At 46.0% G+C, this 13,538-nt stretch overlaps 1 long non-coding RNA gene and 1 pseudogene across 2 annotated transcripts in view; one reads left to right on the top strand and one right to left on the bottom strand.

Annotated features, from left to right (window-relative positions):
- LOC147706499 (uncharacterized) overlaps positions 1–4,231 on the top strand; it is a 39,317-nt gene extending 35,086 nt beyond the window's left edge. Inside the window, exon 2 of the long non-coding RNA XR_015297651.1 lies at positions 1,794–4,231. This is a non-coding gene — a long non-coding RNA (uncharacterized LOC147706499). The remainder of the gene's footprint in view (positions 1–1,793) is intronic.
- Positions 1–13,538, bottom strand: part of LOC147706498 (epidermal differentiation-specific protein pseudogene) — a 105,759-nt pseudogene that overhangs the window by 73,091 nt on the left and 19,130 nt on the right. The window contains exon 2 of the transcript XR_015297650.1: positions 4,130–4,230. The product of XR_015297650.1 is annotated as an epidermal differentiation-specific protein pseudogene (transcript). The remainder of the gene's footprint in view (positions 1–4,129; positions 4,231–13,538) is intronic.

Raw genomic sequence — 13,538 nt, 5'->3', positions numbered from 1 at the left:
ACTTTCATTTGCAGCACTTTTTTCCCAGTTTTCCCACCCAAAGAAATGTTGCTGTATTTTGGCTAATTTCTGGGTCTCCTCCAGGGTAATCCACAAACCATGGATTCCTTTAGAATGCCCATGATGTTGGCAGAAAAGGACACAAATTTGGCCTGGATACCTTATGTGGTCAAAAAGTTACAGGGGCCTAAGCGCGAACTACCCCAAATAGCCAAAAAAAAGGCTTAGCACAAGGGGGAGGGAAGACCTAGCAGCGAGGGGGTTAAACTGACCTCAGGTTCTCAACAGTGTTCACATGCAAGTGCAAAAAGGCTGCTGGCCTCTAAACTGCCATGCCCTAATAAATTCTAGAGAACTAAAGGTAGTTTCAATCCCCATGCCCTAATTTGTATTACACAAAAGACACACAATTGATGGAAGAAATGCAGAACAAATCAAAACATTCACCCCCAGTTAACAGATCTGGGTTAAATCCATCCTTTTGTTGCTCACCATGCAACCCCAGTTTAGAACTGGCCGTATGCAAATCAGTCTTGACCCTGTGCCTCATGGGAACAGCCCAGCCCAAACTGCCAAGCCAGGTCCTCCCTGGACCGGAAACAAGTATCCTAGGACTGGATTCCAGTGGCACAGTGAGCCCGGGACCCACGTCTGGTCATGCCCAGTGCACTTAGGGTGAGAAAGCAAAAGACACACAATTGAGGGAGAGAATGCAGAACAAATCAAAACATTCACCCCAAGTCAAGAGATCTGGGTTAAATCCATTATTTTTTTGCTCATCATGCCACCCCAGTTTAGACATGGCCATATGCAAATCAGTCTTGACCCTGTGCCTCATGGGAACAGTCCAGCTTGAACTGCCAAGCCAGGTACTCCCTTGACAGAAACAAGCATCCTAGGATATGCACTACGGCCTTATTCAGGAGGTCATGCCAATCATAGGGGTAAAATAACCCATAGTGTACCTTAGTATATGTAGGTTTTTTCACCGTAGTCTAAGTGTGTTTTCAGCATAACACTGGCCCTGGTTAGGCAGAGCCCAGGGACAGTCAGAGTCAGTTACCACAAGTACCAGTCTGCAAATAAATGGGGGTGCCCAAGGCACAGGATGACTTTGCGACAGCCCGTATAATAATATGAAGCTAAGCTATTCAGCTAGTACACCACCCACTTATGCAACACCAAGCAGAAAACCATGCCACTGGCACAAAAAAATAAATTGTCATTGTGGGAAAGTGCCTGTTCTGTATGGGGACCCCCTTCCCCCACTTATTTCTCCAGATGCTAATGGTTATGATTGTAAAAGTGCACTTATGTCTGCTGCCCAGACCCCAGTGCCATGGCTCTCTCCCTAAAACATGATGTGGCAAATTGATTTTACCAAAAGGCATGGACTTTAATCACCTAGTTATAAGTTCCTAGTAAAGTGGTACAAAGGGTACCCAGGGCAGAAATTTGAAAGGGGTCACCAGAACTTGAAAGACCCTTGCGACAGTCCGAGAATTTGTTTTTAAAGGTATGCTTTTTATGACTTTGTTATGGAGTTAAAAGATATTGGGCATTATCTGTGTAAATGTCTAAAAATAGTTACATCTATACCCTTCTAGAAGTTGGACCCCTCTCGGAGGCTGTCTTTTTTACCTGCATTATAGAATCCAGACCCCCTTTAAAAGTCCAGTGATTTCAACGTGTCAGGTATGCTATAATCCTTATTTATCTGACTATAGTACAATCACAACTGTGGCCAAATTCGTGCTACTACTATTAAGTCTGACATTTTTAATGCTTTATAGAACACGGTTTGGTCCACCACTGGGGAGATCAACTACATAGGAACCCCTCGGGGCCTGCGCGCTCCATTAAGATTTTCAGGTATGCTAATGCTGTATTGCTGCCTGTCTCGACAAAATCTTTCACTATACAAGTCGGTGACCCCATTTTGCCAATCTACCTTTTGCAGGATCCTGACCCATGTGGCGGATTCTCCATCTATTACACGACTATGTTCCATTGATAAGGTAAAAATTCTAATGCGCCTCCTGCCAGTAATTGCTGTCATTCAACACCAATTGTTGATAACCAATCTGGTCACGTATTCGACAGGTATATTGCACAATATCGAATAACCGGTGTATTGCTGCTCCATCTGCGAAATTCCATCTCCAGTGAGTTCTTTTTTAAGAGACCTTGATTTACTTTTGTAACAACTATAAGAGTCGACTATGTTTTCAGTAATTATATTGAGATCCTTGAACTCATATTGATACCATATGTACTGACACTTGGTACTGTTTATTCAATTAGGACGGGGTCATGTTATCACCCCTCTGTGGTGTCCAACCTACCATCGGTTGATACCTGGTGTTTTCCAAATGTAAATATTCCTCTCATTGCCCTTGTTTCAATGATTGTGTTTCCACGGTAATTGTTCCCTCATCGACCATTTATAACTATTTTATGATTAATATTGATCAACATGACCATTATTAATACCGATTTATTAATTTTCTATGCAGATCTATTGCCCCCCCTGTTCGTCCCTGTCCTGATGAAGACCCTCTAGCAAGGTTCCACTGTATGCCTGCATCAATTTGGGTCGAAACGTCGACACTCCTTCCTATCTTCAGCCTCTCTCCCGATTTATCATTTGTGATTTTGTTTTTTAGAGGCATGAGTTTATTAAATCAGTTTATGAATTGTGATTTTTAGTTTGTGTTAATTAACTATTAGCTATGTTTTATTGAGGTCATAGTGACCATTGTTTCATTATTTGTCTAGTTCCTTCACTCTCCAACCACTACCCTTCCCTTTCCATTTCATTAGGGGCACCAATTGCGATTAATTATTGATGTATTTTATGAATATCTTTTATGATACACGTTGTGATTAAAAACAATGCTGTTATATTCTTTTTTAATTTATTCAAGTAATTTTTCATTTACTTTAGTATCTGGGACCACTTTGTTTGCATCACTTATCTACCCAGGTCCCAGCGACTTATTGGGTCAACCCGTGTTTTTACAGCACTCCCATGGATTAGTGGCACTAGTCCCCTGCAATCGAAGGTAAAAACTACGTACCAGAACCAAAGAATCTCTGGTCATCGGGCCCAATGTGGGAACGCCCAAAAGTACATGGTCCATTGCATTGCTGGAAACATAGTCCTGACCTGATCTCCGGGTGTCAAAATAACTTTCTGCTGCCCATACCACTACCAAGGCTTGTTACTGGATAGCACAGCTACCACTACCATTGCTCGACACTGCATCAATAAGGAACTCGACAGTCAACATCAACAGCTGGTACCTTGTTGACTTTTTACATCGATTTCCCCCCAGCACAATCCCAGCAGTAAATCTAGCTCCCCTGTAGCTCCCATTTTAGCACCAAGGACAATTAGGACAACTCTGCACCTGGGTCTCTAGGGAGAGGTAAAATTGAACGGAATGTTGTGGCTTGGTCCTGTGAGCCACAGCACCTTATCCCTCAGTGGGTTCCATGTAACTCGACCTGAAAGTGTTACTAGTGTCATTTATCATGAACAGCAATGGAAAAAGTTGACTGTATTGAAATGCACTGATTTTTTCTGTCCAAAATTCATAACTTCGGTTATACCTCTTCAGTTATGCTCATGTTGGTGTCTAACATTATATACAACTCTGCTTTTTGTTTTAAATTGGTGTCAGACTTCTTTAGAGTTGTGTTAATGACTTATCTTCCATGTTTATACTATGAATGCTTAACACGTGTTCCTCTAGTAAAGCCTGACTGCTGTTTGCCACACTTTCAGGACTGAGCTAAGGATTTATTATTGTGAATTCAAGGACCATGTTTGGGGGACCATGATTGTAGTACACAGTGAGACCTAGCAAACATCATCACTTAATACTCCACCTTACAACAGCCATGCTGTGACAAACTACTTAAATCCAATGTATCAATGGAAATTGCTGCAATAGATCGACATCCTTTAATTTATTGTCTAGCAGATCCCACACCACTTTCAGGCCATCCAGGAGTTGATCCTCTTGTAAGAATTAGACAGTCGACATGGAAGCCGGGCCCTTTTCTCCCCATCCTTGTATGTGGTCTGAAAAAGAAACCTTTATTGGAAATCTTTCACACTTACCTCTCAACAACGTGGTTTCCGAACAACTTAGGTAGCTTCTAAAGTACTTCTTTTGGCTCAAAACAACTCTTGCAGTGGGCAATTAACAATTGTTACTGGATCTACAAGGAGAAGAATAACAAGGCACACCTGTATTAATGATAGTCAACATTAGGTTTTAATGTAGCTTATCGAAGGTGGATTAGGCAAAACCAACAGTCTCTTGCTAGCAGGCACCTGGTTCTGCTGCCAGCTGTGGACTATTTATGAGTAGTCAGTAAATATCTATTGCATTAAGGCCAGTGTAACTGACCATAAGTGCTTGTGTAACTGTGCTCAAGTGCCAATGCAGAGTCAGAAGCTGACTGAGTCAGTCATCTCTAATGTATGCAGTGTGATGACTCAATCAATCAATCAACAAAGATTTATATAGCACTGCTGTTGGACTTGGCCCTTTTGGCAGGTTCACCCCTGAACTTTTTGCCTTAAGCTCTGATATAGTGGTAGTGATTTTAGGTCTCTGGGCCTTTAGCACTGTGGCCCAGTATAAAGTGCGTGTGCTCTCTGAGTGCATGTGGTGAGATTGGCCTGCCCTACCATAGGAATGCATGGGGGATATGTGTGTCCAAGGTAATTCCTGGTATGAGAGGAGTACATGGGCGAGTTTAGTATCTATGAACTCGTGAGGATAAATGCTGTGCAATGGTGTGCACAGATTTATGGTGACTGGTGGAGAAATGCCACTTTTAGAAGTTGGCATTTCTGTGTACTGTTTGCCTGTCTGCCTGATGTGAATTGCATGTCTGGCTTGTGATTGACAGGAGCTGAGAGGTGTGGGTGGCTCCAGAAACAGGAGGAGTCAGCCCAGTGGTGAATAGAGAGATCTGCATGCAGATGGGAGGGAAGAGTTGCACCTGGGACGTGAATAGGGCTGTGCCTTCCCTCCACAATGCCGGCTCCGCCCCCTGTGGCCCCACCTGACAAAGTAGAGAGGAGCTGAGCAAAACAAGTGCTCCAAAGCTCCCCTAAATCAGTTCTGACTGGTATCCCCGAGCCCTGTGCTGTGACACAATGGGAAATGTAGTATAAATATAGAGGCTGTGACCCCATGAGGTTGTTCTGTTCCTGATCCTGACAGAGGGGGGGTTTGCTGCTGCCGGGTACCCAGGAAGAACCGCCATGGGGGCTGCCTCCCTGCTGGAGGACCCTGTATGCTGGCTCCTGGGCCCAGCTAAGCCCCTGAAACCTCTCCTGGACTTTTCCTAAAGGAGCTGTGGCTCCTAGCCCCTGGGAGCGCTTTATTTTACTTTCCCCTTGGAAGGGGAGCATGGGCTGCGCAGCGCGGCGCTGCCCGACCTTGTAGAGGGAATCCCCCACTGAAGGGATTCCCACTTGATGACTGGCAAGCGGGAGCCCACCACGCTGATTGATTGTGCCTGCGGGTGGCCACCCCACTTATTAACTTAAATTAGGAGGGAGTCTATGCATATGCTTTTATTTTTAAGGCGGGAGCCCACCCCGTGTCTCACTGCCGCGGTCGGAGGCCGAGAAAGAAGTCAGGCAGTGCGATGCCTGGAGCGGGGCAGGACTTCTGCCTCACCAAAGGAAGTCCTGCCCACCCAGAGACGCGAGGAAGAGAGCAAGAACATGGCGGTGAGAGCCCCGCTGAATGTGCAGAAAAGTTCCGGGTCCCAGGAGGGGGCCCGGGTGAAGAGAAAAAGCGGCAGAGGCCGCAGATGGCAGCACGGGGCTCCCAGTAGTGAGGGGAAGCCCGGCGCTGCGAAAGACGTACTACCAGTCCCGCAGCACGGAGAGGAAGACCGGCACAGAGAGAAGAGTGGCTCCCATGAGCTGTTGGGAGTACCAGCGGCAAAATAGACGTCCCGATCCAAGCCCCTGTGAGTGAGGGCTGAGCGGGACACATGGCCAGTATCTTGTGGTTTCCATGAGCAGACCCGCCGTTGCGGGCCGCTCCAACGTTATCTGCCAAGTTGTTTACAAGGGGGGCCTGAGGGCAACATAGTGCCGGGCCCCTATTTGCATCTACAGCTGCCCCGCCTGATAGAGGGCAGCTGCAGTGTTTTGGTGCAATTATGTTTAAGAGCCCCAGAGAGGAGCTTCAGGAAGGCACAATGGTGCCAGGCCTTATTTTGAGATACACAGCTGCCCCACTAGACAGAGGGCGGCTGCAATGTTTTGCGCACATTTGCATAGGAGGGCACAGTGGTGCCAGGCCTCATTTAGAGATACACAGCTACCCAACAAGTAGTGGGCAGCTGCAACGTTTAGTCCAGTTATTCTTTGGGGCATGGTTGTTGAGTTAGGAGTGAAATGCACTCCTCTGCCCCAGTACTTTCCCAGCTGCGCAGCACTTAGTGCCAGCTGCAACGTTTAGGCCTGCGTAGAGTGCGCACCCTTGACTTCCGCTGCCTTTGCAGCGCGCCCTGCCGTTTGGGACATAGGGCATTTGAGCCCCTTTTGATATGGCCAGGTGGCCAGGGTACAATTAGCTTTGTAGCGTGCCAGGCCCTAATGTGATTTATGTGGTGCTAGGAAATGTGATTCATGTAGTATGATTTACGCACCCTGTTGGATACCTCTAAATGTGTTTGTGATTGAGGTTGTTTTGCATATTATAGTTTATGCTAGTGAGATTATGTTCCACTGAGATTTACATCCCTGGTGTGAGTTATGCTTAGGAGGTTAGGGTCTAATGCGTTTAGACTGATAGGAAGGTTCGCATAATGTGTTTATGCTGGTGAGGATGGCGCAGAATGTAATTTGCGCCTGATGTGATACTGAACCTAATGTAGTTTATGTTACAGGCTGATGCTAAGTACAGTGATTACCAGTGGTTACTGGTTGTACGTTTATGATATGTTTTACTTTTACTACGTTCACTCTGTGATGGTTCTGACAGTGGTCCAGTGGGCCCTGTTAGGTGTATATAATCCCTTGTAAATATGACCTAGTGCCAGGTGGCACCATGTATATTATGTGTTTACTATTCTAATGTGTTATGAGAATACAAAGGCTATTTTTGATATAACCTTGTGTGGAGTTCCTTTCGTGGTGTGCCTGGGATGTTGTCGCTGTGTGCGTGCGCAAATGCTTTACACATGGCCTCCGGGATAAGCCCGACTGCTCGTGCCATGCTACCAAGGGGTGAGCAGGGGTTATCTTTGGCGTGTACCTCCCTTGCCCTGATTAGAGTGGTGGTCTCTGCCTGGCTCTGGCGCAAGCCTTAGCCAACCAGAGATCCCATTTCTAACAACTGCTAATCTCCTGATAGTGTATCTAGGCTGTTGCAGGTCCCAGGAGGCCCATTTGAACAGCCGGGTTTAGAGTGTCATTTGGAACTCTTAAAGTGAGGTGATGGCTCGGAGCTGTGTGGGAATGCTATTCCATGTCTTCGCTGCGATATAGAAGAAGGAGCATCCTCCACTTCTGCTTAGGCAGATGCGAGGAGTGTAGGCAAGTGATAGGGAGGAAGAGTGGAATCTTCCCGACAGTTGGTGGAAATTGAGTCAGTGGTTAATGTAGCTGGGTCCTTGGTAGGGTAGGGCATTATGTGCATGGATAAACAGCTTGATTTGGTATCTCTTCTGTAAGGGAAGCCAGGGGAGTTGCCTATGGTGGGGTGTGGTGGGTTTGTCTGCAGAGTTCAAGGATGAATATGGCTGCAGCATTCTGTATGGTTTGAAGTCTCTGCAGGATGTGTGTGGTGAATCCTATGTAGAGAGTGTTGCCATAGTCCAGTTGGAAGGGTGATGAAGATCTGTGTCACAGTGCATCTGGTGTGCAGAGGTAGCCACCTGAAGATCTTACGTAGCATGAACAGAGTGAGGAAGCAGGCAACGAAGATGGTGTTGATCTGTGATTTCATGGTGAGCTTGTTACCTATGATGATCCTGAAGTTTCTGGTATGGTCGGTGGGTATGGGAGCAGGTCCCAGGTCTTAGGGCCACCAGGAGTTGCTCCATTGGGATGCTGTTGTTACTGAAGATCAGTAGCCCGTCTTGTCTGTGTTCAGCTTAAGGTTGATGTTCTTCATGCAGTCGGCAATGCTTGTCATGCAGCTGTGGAAATTGGTCCTGTTGGTGATAGGGTCATAGGTGAGGAAGAGGTTGAGTTGGATGTGATCTGCGTAGGTTATTTTGTTGAGGCCCTGAGATCTGACGATGTTGGCCAGTGGTGTCATATATGTGCTGCAGAGTGTGGGGAATAAGGATGAGCCCTTGGGACACTGCAGACGATATCCTTGGGTTTGGAAGTGAAGGTTATTAGGCGGACCCTCTGAGTTTTTCCACTGAGAGAGGAGGTGAGGCATCTGAGTGCGTCCACTTGTATGACAATGTGGTAGAGTCTATCAATCAGCGTGTGGTGTGATACATTGCTGAAGGCTGCTTATAGGTTGAGGTGGATCAGAGCTGCTATTTCTCCTTGGTCGAGGAAAGTTAGGATGGCATTGGAGGGAGGGATCAGCGTAGTCTTGGTGCTTTGATTGCTACAGAAGCTGGATTGCACGTTGTTGATTAGCTGGTTATTCTCCAGGTGTGTTGTGATTTGGCTGTTGACAGTCTTTTCCAGGCCTTGGCTGGTTATGGATGCAAGAAGATCGACCAGGAGTTTTTGAGTACACTGGGTTTGGTAGAGGGTTTTTATGTAGTGGGCTGACTTCAGCATTTTTCCAGGTGTCGGAAAATGTTGCACTGATGATTGATGTGTTGAGAAGGGTGTGAGTTCCTGGCCAATCCTTTAGTGTCCAAGGTTGAAGTTGTGGTGCTGAAATTGGTCTGTGGGAACTCCCGAATGGTTGGAATTCATGATGGGGGTGGTGTTCTGGGTAGAGAGGTGGTTCCAGGTGGTCACTCCATGGTTTGTGTCATTTGTGGTGGGGGGGTGCCTGTTGAGGAAGTCCTAGGTGTAGGCTGGGGTTCAAAGCTTCTGCCAATGGTTGCGATCTTTTTGTTGAACAAGTTGACGAGGTTGTCACACAGCTTCTGTGAGGGTGTGATGTTGTGATCGCAGGCAACCATTTTTGAGAAATCCCTAATGCTGCTGAAACGTTCCTTGCTGTTGTTAGCTCCGCATTTGATGTGTGAGGCTAGGGCTGCCTTCTTTGTTGCCACCAGTGTGCGGTGATAGAGGTTGAGGGAGATCTTGAATGATGCTGTCAGAGGTGTCCTTCTGGTGCGCTATCTCCTCTCCAGTTCTTTGATCTTACACTTTGCTGTTCTGAGATCTTGGGTGTCCCCACTGGACCTTTTGGAATATCTTCTCTGCTTGTTGCTTTTGATGGAGGCGATGCTGCCAGCATGGTTGTGGATCCAGGCATTGAAGTTCTTAAGTGCCAGCTATTCACAGGCATGTATGCTATCGGCCTACAGGTCCATCCAGCCCCTAATTAGAATCTCTGATTGATATCTTTAGTAATATGATCTTAACTCACTCCAGATAGATTTCAATCTATGGTTTGTGGGAGACCCAGGAACAGCCCTATAAACATTCTTGGGTCATGTGAGATCTTATGACTGCAACAATTAGTGATAGACCCGATGCATTTCGATGGACATATTTTAGATCTCACTTTTCCCACCAAAAATCTCACTGTCACAGGGGGTATTATTCCTCTGTGCTGGACAGACCCCTTACTGGTGATCTTCTCTATTCAAATAAAAGACCAGTCCTCCAAAAGACACCGACTAATGTCAGACGCAGCAGCAGATATGGTAAAAACTTCTCACATTCTCTAAGGAACAACCCTTGTTCGATATTGCGTTCCCTATTGATGCAAATAAGCCAGTGGAAGAAAACTATACAGAATTTGGAAACAAGATTAGAGCTACCCTAGTTTGGTTTTCCCTAATAAAGAACTATGGAATCTACAGAAAACTCTGAGCCCCCTGGTACAGCGCAGAGCTCAAAGAATTGAAAATGTTCTGTAAAGCAGCAGAGAGGAAATGGAGGAAGCTCTATGATGCAAATAGGTTAAAAAGGTTTAAAAGAAGCCATACGAAAATATAAGATAGATACTACCAGAGCTAAAGCGGTATACTGCTTCAGCGCTATCTTGGCTTTCCAAACCAGAATGCTTAAACAATCATGTTCCTGCCTCACAATATCTTTGTGATAATTTGGCAATAGTTTTCAAGGAGAAAATGTATAAAATCACAGATGGGCTAGAGACCATCTCGTTGACTCAGATCCTTCTGGTTGGCCATGTGGCCCAAGGTAACACCTTTCCTATATACTCCATCTGTGATACTGCTCAAGACGGGACAAATAAATGCTTTAGAACGTTTTGAGAACCTATCAGAGGACAATTTCAGTGAACTTGACATAACGTATCCTCTGGATCCTGCTAGGACTCTTTATCCCAGTAGATTTGGAAAGAATTGAAGACTGAACTCTTCCCCCAGTTATGGCAAATTTCCTACCAATCCCTGAATAGCAGAGTGGTTACAAAAGGGAAATCGGCATGCCGCTTCTGAAAAAGCCAACCGTAGATCTCATGTCTCTAATTAACTACTGGCCAATATCTCTCCCACCTTATCTAGTGAAAATCTTAGAACATTTTGTCAGCAAAACACTCTCTAATTTCCTAGAAACAAATCCCATTTTGGAGGACGAGCAGTTTGGTTTCCATTCAGGGCATGAAACTGAAACTGCTCTACTCCCAGTCATGGATGATCTTAGAATGCGAGCAGACAAGTGACATATAGTGATATTGATCTCACTGGATCTGTCTTCCGCTTGCGATATGGTCAACTATGGCATTTTCTTGAATAGGCTCTCTTCAAGTGGATTTGGGGGCATGGCGGCAAAGTGTCTGCAGTCCAACCTGTCTAATAGACACACCAGGTTAAAGCCCTTCACCCTTTTTGCTTTGAATATAGGACATTAAATATAGTGCCCCAGAGGGATCTTCAATAAGTCCCATACTTTTTAGTATTTATATGAGTCCATTGATTTCAATCAACAAATCATACAAGATCAATCTATTCAACTATGCTGATGATACCAAATTGATCTTGTCATTAGAAGGAGATCTATCACTGGATATTTTCCACGAGTACATGCAAAAGACTGCGGCCTGGCTCAAAGGAAGCTCAGCCTGGAAGTCAATGTTAGCAAGATGCCCGGGGTCTTCTTCTCCCTAATTAGAGCACTGCATAAGATCCTCCCACTGCTTCCCATTTCATCTAGAACGCAGTGTGCCCTACTACTATGAGTCTCAAAGTATCTAATCAAGAGACTCCAGAGAGTTCAAGTGGTGGGAGCCAAGCTGATCCTAAATACACCAAGAAGATCCTCTGCTTCCCCGTCCATTAAGGTGCTACACCGGCTCCCACTAATACAGAGAATAAGGTTACAATATCTCTTTATTGTTTTTAAAGCCGTTCATATCTTTGGACCATCTCCCCTGCAAAAAAAAATATTAAATGGCATGTTCCCAGCAGGAACTTTTGCTTTTTCTCAGCCAATATGGCCAGTATGTCTAGATTCAGAAGAACTAGATTGAGGGGGGCGAGCCTTAATGATCGAAGCATTTCGCCTATGGAAGGATCTCCCAACTGCCCTGAGACTGTCTGGTGAGCTAGTCCACTTTAGGGAAGGGCTTAAAACAAGGCTTTTCCCAAACGACTAGAGGGTGGTTAAGACACAATCCTAACCCAATAGTTGTGGATCATTGACACACTTTACAGCATCATATATTCTGCTGATGAGTAATACAGCATCAGTATACCTGTTAGGTGGCAGTGCACCTAATAATTAAAAAAAATAATAATAATAATTCCCTGTTCAGGTTGGTGGCAGCAGCTAGGTTGGAGGTGTTGAGGGCATCCATCCAGCTGGTCTTTTGAAATTTGGTCCAGGGTCTCTGGCCATGTTGGAGGTGACAGTGCAGGGTTGGAGAAGCTGAAGTGAATGATAGAGTGATCGGTCCATGTGAGTTCTGTGACATGGCTGTCTTTGATGCAGTTGCTGGAGGGGAAATAGGGACCAGCATGGATCCTGTGATGTGCATGGGGTTGCGGACGATATTAGTCAGATCAAGGCTGTTCATATGGTAGAGGAGGTGGGCGGTTTTGCCAATGTGGTCATCGATGTAGAAGTGAAGGTCACCAAGGAAGATTTAGTCCTTGGAGTCCAGGGCTAAGGAGGCAATGAAGTCTCTGATGGTGTTGCAGAAGCTAGAGCATGGGCCTGAGGGTCGATATGCATGGTTGTCTCTGATGGTTGTCTTGTTTTCCGTGTGGAACTTGAAGTTAAGGTGTTCCAAGGGGGTGGTGGTATTGTGGGTGGTGGAGGTGTACGGTATGGTCTTTGTGGATGATGGCTATTCATCCTCCTGGCTCATTGGTGCGGTCCGGGTAATAATTTTGTATCAGTCAGGGATCTCTGTGGTGATGACAGTGGTGGAGGCCAGGTTGAGCCAGGTCTCAGTGAGGAAACAATGTTCGGTTCGAGGGTGGTGATGAGGCCCCATGAGTTAGTGGAATGCTTGCACATCAAGTGTATGTTGAGGAGTAGGACATGGAGTCAGTGGCCTGCTTCTGGCACTGTTGGTGGAGGGGTCGGTGTGATGTTTCATCGCATGACGGTGGTTGTGTTGGTAGAGTAGAAGGTGCATCTGGTGCAGGAGAATGGTCGTGGAGGGAGGTCCAGTGTAGCAGCAGTGTTCACTGAGTTGTTTGGTGTTCACGTTGTGGAGGATGGCAGCATTGTAACTTCAGGTGGGCCTGGGGTCCTGGCGCTGGGTCCAGTCCAGACTTGGACTTACGCAGACAGGCTTGCCTTTGGCACAGATGTGGCCTCCATTAAGTATGTCCTGGGAGTAGGGAGCAGCGCTGAGAGGTGGTGGGCAGGGCTAGGCAGCAGCGATCAGTAGAGGAGTTGGTGGGAAGTGAGGACAATGGGTGGGATTAGAACAGTTACAGAATAAGCACAATAAGAATAAGAGAACGAGAGAAGCAAACAAGTTGTAGAATAAGCACAATAATGGAAAAAAGCAGACACATAGAGGACACGGGTGGGGGGGGGGATGGGCCAGAACAGAAGAGCGAAAGAAGAAGCACAACAGTGGAAATAAGCAGAGCAGAGGCAGAGAGAAAACAAGAGAAACACAACAGTTTACAGAATAAGCACAGTAAGAGAAAATTAGCAGAGATATGGAAATACAAGTGAACGCAGCACAAAAGTGAGGCTGACAGCACGAGGACGAGCTGGTTCTGTAACGACTGGCAAGATAGAGAAGTGTGGTCAATCAATGGGTGCAGTAACACAAAAAAAGTGAAATGATGATGCCACAAGAGAAAGGAGCAATCAAGAACCTCATCCTAAGCCAAAGATGGGGCGTGAGGAGGCCATGATGGACATGACAATGGTGGGACTCACGCTGCATGCCACTTCATGTTCTCTACTT

This window comes from Lissotriton vulgaris, chromosome 7 (genome assembly GCF_964263255.1).
Source record: "Lissotriton vulgaris chromosome 7, aLisVul1.2, whole genome shotgun sequence".
Classification (NCBI taxonomy): Eukaryota; Metazoa; Chordata; class Amphibia; order Caudata; family Salamandridae; genus Lissotriton; species Lissotriton vulgaris.
This window is presented reverse-complemented; position numbering and strand designations above follow the sequence as displayed.